Here is an 8,273-nt window from a genome sequence, read left to right on the forward strand (position 1 = left end):
AAGAAGTGAGATTGCTTGGGCCAGAGCAAGGATCCAGGTGTGAAGGAGGCGTGAGTGCGTGTTTTTACACACAATAGCATTCCGTTTGTTTCTTTTGTTATCGGAAGGGCGGGAAGGATAGTGACTAAAGTCTGAAAGCCAATACAATAAATCATGAAATTCATTCTGCCCTCTTCCCCCTTTCTGTGGACCCACCACCCCTCTACCCTGCCCCTGCCCTGCCCCAGACAACCAGGTGAAAGCAGGTGTGTGTAAATATATGCCATGCAGGGATCCCAACTTTGACTTCATTAAATTTTTATAAAAGACTCCTGAGATTGATGTTATCTTATAACTTGCATTTTAAAAAATTGATAACATTTTATGGGTGTCCCTCGTGCCAGGACATTTAAGTCTAAAATCATTAAATCATTCTTTTTCTTAAAAAAAATTTTTTTTAACGTTTATTTATTTTGGAGAGAGAGAGAGACAGAGACAGAGAGCAAGTGGGGGAGGGGCAGACAGAGAGGGAGACACAGAATCCGAAGCAGGCTCCAGGCTCCAAGCTGTCTGCACCGAGCCCAACACGGGGCTCGAACCCACAAACCATGAGATCGTGACCTGGGCCAAAGTTTGACACTTAACCGACGGAGCCGCCCAAGCGCCCCTTTCTTTCTTTCTTTTTTTTTTTTAACTGGACTTCACCTCCAGTGCAGAGGCCAATGTGGGGCTTGAACTCATGACTCTGAGATCCAGACCTGAGCTGAGATCAAGAGTTGGATGCTTAATCAACTGAGCCACCCATGTGCCCCAAAATTATTGTTTATAATAGTTGCTTAATATTTTGGTGGACAGAGGAAAGCACTGTAACTTTGCAAACACCCCCCTGTTGCTGGGTACTTGCTAAGCTTCCGGGTTTTGCCCCCTATGAACAATGCTCCATAAACATCCTTGCAGACATTTCCTTGGGTGCACATGCTTTTATCTCTGTAGGACAGATTCCCAAAAGCAGAGGGCAGGTCAACAGGCATGTGTGTTTTAAATGCCAAGAGAGGGGTGCCTGGGTGGCTCAGTCGGTTAAGCGTCCGACTTCGGCTCAACTCGTGATCTCACGGTTTGTGGGTTCGAGCCCCGCGTCGGGCTCTGTGCGGAGCCCGGAGCCTGCTTCGGATTCTGTGTCTCCCTCTCTCTCTGCCCCTCCCCCGCTCGTGCTCTGTCTTTCTCTCGCTCTCTCAAAAATAAGTCAAACATTACAAAAATGATAAAATAATAATAAACGTTGAGAGACTCCAGCAGATACTTCCCTAGGAAACCGTAGCAGTCCACGCTCCCACCGGCAATGGCAGAGCGGGGAATAAAATCATTCCCCGCATGCTCACCAGACTGATTTTTAACAATTTTGCTAACTCTTGCCAATGGGTAAAAAAAAAAAAAAAAAAAAAAAATGCTTTCTCATCGCTGCTTTAATTTGTATTTTTTTTTCCCTGTTGGCAAAACTGGGGAATTTTCACAACCCTGGTGGCTACTCGCATTTTTCTTTTCATGTTCTGCTAGCTCACATCCTTTTTTTATTTTTTATTATTTTTTTTATTTTTCAATATATGACATTTATTGTCAGATTGGTTTCCATACAACACCCAGTGCTCATCCCAAAAGGTGCCCTCCTCAATACCCATCCCCCACCCTCCCCTCCCTCCCACCCCCCATCAACCTTCAGTTTGTTCTCAGTTTTTAAGAGTCTCTTATGCTTTGGCTCTCTCCCACTCTAACCTCTTTTTTTTTTTTCCTTCCCCTCCCCCATGGGTTTCTGTTAAGTTTCTCAGGATCCACATAAGAGTGAAACCATATGGTATCTGTCTTTCTCTGCATGGCTTATTTCACTTAGCATCACACTCTCCAGTTCCATCCACGTTGCTACAAAGGGCCAGATTTCATTCTTTCTCATTGCCACGTAGTACTCCATTGTGTATATAGACCACAATTTCTTTATCCATTCATCATTTGATGGACATTTAGGCTCTTTCCATAATTTGGCTACTGTTGAGAGTGCTGCTCTAAACATTGGGGTACACGTGCCCCTATGCATCGGTACTCCTGTATCCCTTGGGTAAATTCTTAGCAGTGCTATTGCTGGGTCATGGGGTAGATCTATTTTTAATTTTTTGAGGAACCTCCACGCTGTTTTCCAGAGCGGCTGCACCAGTTTGCATTCCCACCAACAGTGCAAGAGGGTTCCCGTTTCTCCACATCCTCTCCAGCATCTATAGTCTCCTGATTTGTTCATTTTGGCCACTCTGACTGGCGTGAGGTGATATCTGAGTGTGGTGTTGATTTGTATTTCCCTGATGAGGAGCGACGTTGAGCACATTTGAGTATTTTTCTATGGGGGTCTTGCCTTGCCATTGTTACCTCTACAAAATGACATTGTTAAACCAGTTTTGGGGAGACTCTGCACATTGGAAGGCTGCCCATCTTGAGGTCCCCTGTTATGTCCTGGATAAGAATTAGGTCTTGGCTCAGCCAGACTCAGGTACGCTACTCACTTGAAACTGTCCCTGGGGGAAGTCACCTCTCCTCTCGGACTCTGGTGTTTTTCTACTTTTAAAACGGGCTGAAGGGCTCTTGGATCTCTTAGGCTTGTTGAAAAGATTGAAGGAGAAAACGCACATCAGATGCTTGGGATTTGTCAGCACTCAGCAGGTGGATGGCAGATGTTATCAGGGGTCGAGTCTCCAAGAACACAGAATTGCTCCGCGGTCACATGCAGCACATCCAGAGTGACTGGTCACAGCAGAGCCGCAGCAGTGGCCATGGTGGGGAGGGGGGTGTCATATGACCCATGGGGAGGATCAGAGGCCCTGTGCTGGGGCAATGCTCTCACAGCAGGGGGCCTGCCAGGCACTGCCTGGGCCATCCCTGAGCCCAAGCAGTGCCCTCTCTGCCCGGGAGCCTGTTTGCTTGGCAGAGACGGCCGCTTTGGATGGTGGAGACCTCAAAACCTGGCTGTGGTGCGGGTAGCACCTGCTAGGTGTGGGGGACAGGCCAGGATCCTGACTCATGAGGTCTTGCCCCTTTGCGTGGGGCCCGGAGCAAGCTGGGGGGCACCACGGGGGGTCATTAGGAGGCAGAGGGAGAGGGTCCCATTACTTCAAGTCTTCTGTAGTGCCCAGCACTACACAAACCTCTGGACAGGCCTCCACGGTGTAAATGATTATTATCCCCTTTTCACTGGGGCTCAGAGAGGTCAGTTCGCTTTCTCAAGATCACACAGCCGGCACATGACGGAACTGGGATTTGAACCAAGTCTGTCTGAATCCCCAACCCCATGGTGCTATTCACACCACGCTGTCTGGCTAGTGAGAATGCCACTGCCCTTGCTTCCACGTGGTCAGTCCACAGTGGGCACCGGGACCAAATTTCTCGGTGGACCAGAATTCTCGGTGGAGCAGCTTTAGATAAGTACAGTATACTTGGAAGGCACCGGGGCTGACGAGTAACAGTTACTGAGTCCCCCTGAGTTTCAGGTGCCGTGCAAGGCTCTGACTGAATCCTGGTAGGTCGCCTGATGAAAGAGGTCCCGCTCTTGCCCCCTTTTTAGAGATGACTAAACTGAGGCACAGCATGGTGACGTCACTTTAACCAAAGACACCCCCCCCCCCCAGCGAATGGGGACTGGAGTGGGGGACACGGAGCCCAGTCTGTCTCTAGCCAGTGCCCCTGGCACTTTTAGGAGGGACGCAGGAAATGCTCTCAAACGGGGAAGCGGTTGGGAATCGGTGGCGTGCGCCCTCTGCTGGCGGACACCACGGGCAGCGCCTACAGCGCCGCGGAGCTGAATTCAAATCCCTGTTCTCACATTTCCTGGTTGGGTGACCTGGGCAAGTCACTTCACCTGCTACCGCCTCAGTTTCCCCACCTGCACAATAGGAATAGTAGTAGTGGGGACTTCTCGGGTCGCTGCGAGGCTTCTGTAACAGAAGGCGTTCACAGGTTATGACTGACCCATGACAGTGCTGATGGATGTCAGTGGCAAGGGAGGGACTCCTTTCTTCCCAGGATGGGAAGGGAGCTGGAGTGCCCCCTCGCGTCCAGCTCACCAAGGGCGTGAAGAGCGGGAGGAGGGCACCTCGAAGCTTTAGAGAGATGCTTTGGGGAAATCAAGGACCATCCCGTTATCTCATGCAACCTTCTCCCCTCCTTCACTGGCCTCCTTTCTGCTCTTCCAAGGCCACACAGTCAGGACGTGTCAGAGCAGTGCGCCCCCCACCTCATGACTGTGACCACTTAGCGACCTCTTGGCCAATCTCCCCCAAGCCCTACCTTTCTCACTGCCTTCACTCCCCGGCTCTGAAACCAGCCATGGCTCCCCATAGTTCCCAAAGTTCACCGTCCACCGTCTGCCTTCAACCTACCCTTCCAAACTGCCTCTCTGTCCTCGTTGGGCGGGCAGAAAGCTAAAGATGGGGCTGGTCGTTGGATCCCGCCAAGCTGGTTTATTCACTGCCCCAGAATCAGCCTTGTGGGGTCACCTCTGGGCCTCTGCCCAGGCTGGACCCCCGCCAGGAATGTCCTTTCCCCCCTCTTTGGCTCTAACCCTAACTCTATCCAAAGTGAGAAATGGCAGTAACCAGCTGCAGGAAACCAGCATTTGATCGCTCTAACCAGCTCTACTCAAAGATGCAGATAATGACAGGGATGTATGGATCGCATAGGGCTGTAGATAGACATATAGATACAGACATACAGACACAGAGTAACACGGATAGACAAATGGATATACTTACAGACTTATAAATGGGCATGCCCATAGACATGTAGGCATGCACATTTTTTTTTTCAACGTTTATTTATTTTTGGGACAGAGAGAGACAGAGCATGAACGGGGGAGGGGCAGAGAGAGAGGGAGACACAGAATCGGAAACAGGCTCCAGGCTCTGAGCCATCAGCCCAGAGCCTGACGCGGGGCTCGAACTCACGGACCGCGAGATCGTGACCTGGCTGAAGTCGGACGCTTAACCGACTGAGCCACCCAGGCGCCCCATAGGTATGCACATTTAGACAGACCTACAGGGTTTGTTTTTTTTTTTTAATATTAAAGGAGGAGTGGCCATACAGCAAATAATAGCACAGAACATCGGGAGGGCCAGTTATGATGATGCCATAGGCAAGTTTATTTATACACAATAACCTGCCCCGAGGTTTTTCTCCAAGGGCCAGCTCTGAAAAATTTGTCCCAAGCAAATTTAGAATCAAATAAGAAAATAATTTAAGTCTCAATTGCCACTCTTGGGGACACGGCTGTTCTGGACCACCACTGGGGCTGAGGACCCTTGTGTGTCCCTTGTCTGGGAGAATCTGGTTTCCTTTCCCTCCAGGAAAGGCCTTGGAAGGTGTGTTTGCTTTTCCTTTCGTTTCCTTTCGTTTCCTTTCGTTTCGTTTCCTTTCCTTTCTTCTTTCCTCTTTCCTCTTTCTTCTTTCCTTTCTTTTCTTTTCTTTCTCCCTTTCTCTTTCTTCCTTCCTTTCCTTCTTTCTTTCTTTCTCTCTCTCTTTCTTTTCTTCCTTTCTTTCTTTCTTTCTTTCTTTCTTTCTTTCTTTCTTTCTTTCTTTCTTTCTTTCCAGCTTTATTGAAGTATATTTGACAAATAAAAATGGTCTGTATTTAAGATGTACAACATGATGCTTTGATATGTGTACACATTGTGGAATGATCACCGCATCAAGCTAATTTACCTACCTGTCACCTCACATACTTACCATTGTGTGTGTGTGTGACGTCTCCGTGCCCCGCACCTGCCCTGTGCATGATGAAGGCGTGTGGGTGGAGGCTGGGGGAGGAATGGCCTCACGCAGACATGCTTTCGCATGCTCAGAAGACATCTGACAGACACATTTACCACAGCTCTGGATTCTCACAAGGAGCTCCCCTCCACCCCGTCCTGCTACCCCAACAATCGTCCCCCTCCCTGCGGCCGCTCCATTCTCCAGGCGTTTTGGCCAGGGAAACGGCGAGTCGTCCTGGATTCCTTCTCAGCCCACGCCGGCCCTTCCCTTGGCAAATCCTTTCCTGAGAATGACAAAAACCACACCCCGAGAGTGACAAAAACTGATATGGCCATCACCCCCGGTCAGAGTGCTGGGTCGGCTGCAGGACCTTCCTCACTGTGTCCCTGTTTCTACCCTCATCACCCTCTGCTGTCGGAGGGACTCTGCCAAAATACGAAATCAGATCACGTTTTCCTCTGCTCCAAACCTCCCCCTGAGGAGAACAGTTTTGCAAATCGTTTCTCTGATAAGGGACTTGGACGTGGCATGTGTAAAAAACGAAGACTCCACCCGAAAAGGGCAAATGACCCGCCAAAAACTAGGCAAAGGGTCTGATCGACATCTCTCCGAATAGACACACAAGGGGCCAATGGGCATGGGAGACGTGCCCCATGTCAGTTGCAGAAATGTGAATCAATACTCAGATACGTCTTCACAGCCCCGAGGGTGGCCGTGACTTAAAAAGAGAGACAACAGGTGCCGGTGAGGATGTGGAGACGATGCCACCCCCCCGCCCCCCGGCCAGTGGTGAGAATGCAAAATGGCACAGGTGCTTTGAAAAACGGGTTGGCAGATCTTCCAAATGCTAAATCCAGAATCACCATGTGAGTCCGCGCGTGGGTCAACTCGGGCACCACATCAAAATACCACAGATCGCGTGGCTTAGACCGCACACATTTTACTTCCCACAGTTCTGAAGGCTGGGAAGTCCAAGATCAAGGTGCCGGTGTTCTTAGTTTTGGCCCCATGAGTTTTATTTAATTCAGTGTTGCTGAACACATCGCTGTCATTATCAAGGATGCTCAAACTGTCCCGGTTTTCACCAGTGGGAGTCTCTCTGCCAGCCGGGGTCCTGCCCCGTGGACACGGTTCCCTCCTTCTTTGTGTACTTTCGTGGTTTCGGACACAAGATGTTCCAGGCTCGTCTTGTACTTTCCCTGGCCCAGCCCTGGAGTTAGCCTTTTCTTCACGGAGCCCTGACTCTCTTTGGTGCCCCCAGGGTGGCATTGCCCCTGGGACATCTTAATTGGACAGAGCAAGGATATATGTATGTGGATTTCTAGGTATAGTGACAAACCAGGAGTTCATGCTAATGCCTCCAATCCAGCCCAATGACACGATAATCTTCTGCGGCCTCTTTCTAGCTTTCCATATTCGTATTTCTCTCGTCCCGCAGTGACAAACCCGGATCCCGAACCGGCATTATATTTATTCATTTGCTCAGTCCTACGATACCCGGAGAAAAGTTTCAGAATACCTCTTTGGAAAACCGAATTTGTGACACAGAGTTTGAGACTCATTCAGTGGAGTTATGTGATTTATTTGAAATAAGTCAGGTGTGGGGGCACCTGGGTGGCTCAGTCGGTTAAGCGTCCAACTTCGGCTCAGGTCACGATCTCACCATTCATGGGTTCGAGCCCCGCGTCGGGCTCTGTGCTGATGGCTCGGAGCCTGGAGTCGGCTTCGGATTCTGTGTCTCCCTCTCTCTCTGCCCCTCCCCTGCTCATGCTCTGTCTCTGTCTCTCAAAAATAAATAAACATTGAAAAAAATTAAAAAAATAAGTCAGGTTTGTTTGTTTTTGCTTGTATTCATTTTTATGGATTTTCCCCATATTGCTGACGTGGATTTCTAAAAAAACATTTTTTTTTATTTTTGAGAGAGGCAGAGCATGATTGGAAAGGGGCAGAGAGAGAGGGAGACACAGAATCCGAAGCAGGCTCCAGGCTCCGAGCCGTCAGCACGGAGCCCTACACGGGGCTCGAACTCACGAACTGTGAGATCGTGACCCGAGCCGAAGTTGGCGCTCAACCAACTGAGCCACCCAGGCGCCCCAGACTTGGATTTTTTTAAAGTACACAAAATATCAACACATTTCCCAAAGTCAAAACTATGCAAAAAGAGAACACTGTATTTTTGTTTTATTGGAATTAAAAAAAAAAGAAAACTACAAGAAGTTGTCTTCACGGACATGTCATTCTCTCTCCTAACCCTTCCACTCGTTTCTCACCTACTTCCTTGGGAAACTAATTTCATTAGTTTTCAGTTTATCCCTCCTGTGTTTCTTTTGCAAAAATTAGAAGCTTCAAGTAAATGTTATTTGCCCTTCTTTCTTACACAAAAGACCGCATATTACATACACTTTTTCACACTTTGTTTTTTTCAATGAACACTATGTGTTAGTAATCTATAGAAAATTTCCTTATTCTTTTTCTTTTTTACAGCTGCATAGTACTTCATCTTGGAGCTGATC

This window comes from Acinonyx jubatus, chromosome D3, assembly GCF_027475565.1.
Source record: "Acinonyx jubatus isolate Ajub_Pintada_27869175 chromosome D3, VMU_Ajub_asm_v1.0, whole genome shotgun sequence".
NCBI classification, from domain to species: Eukaryota; Metazoa; Chordata; class Mammalia; order Carnivora; family Felidae; genus Acinonyx; species Acinonyx jubatus.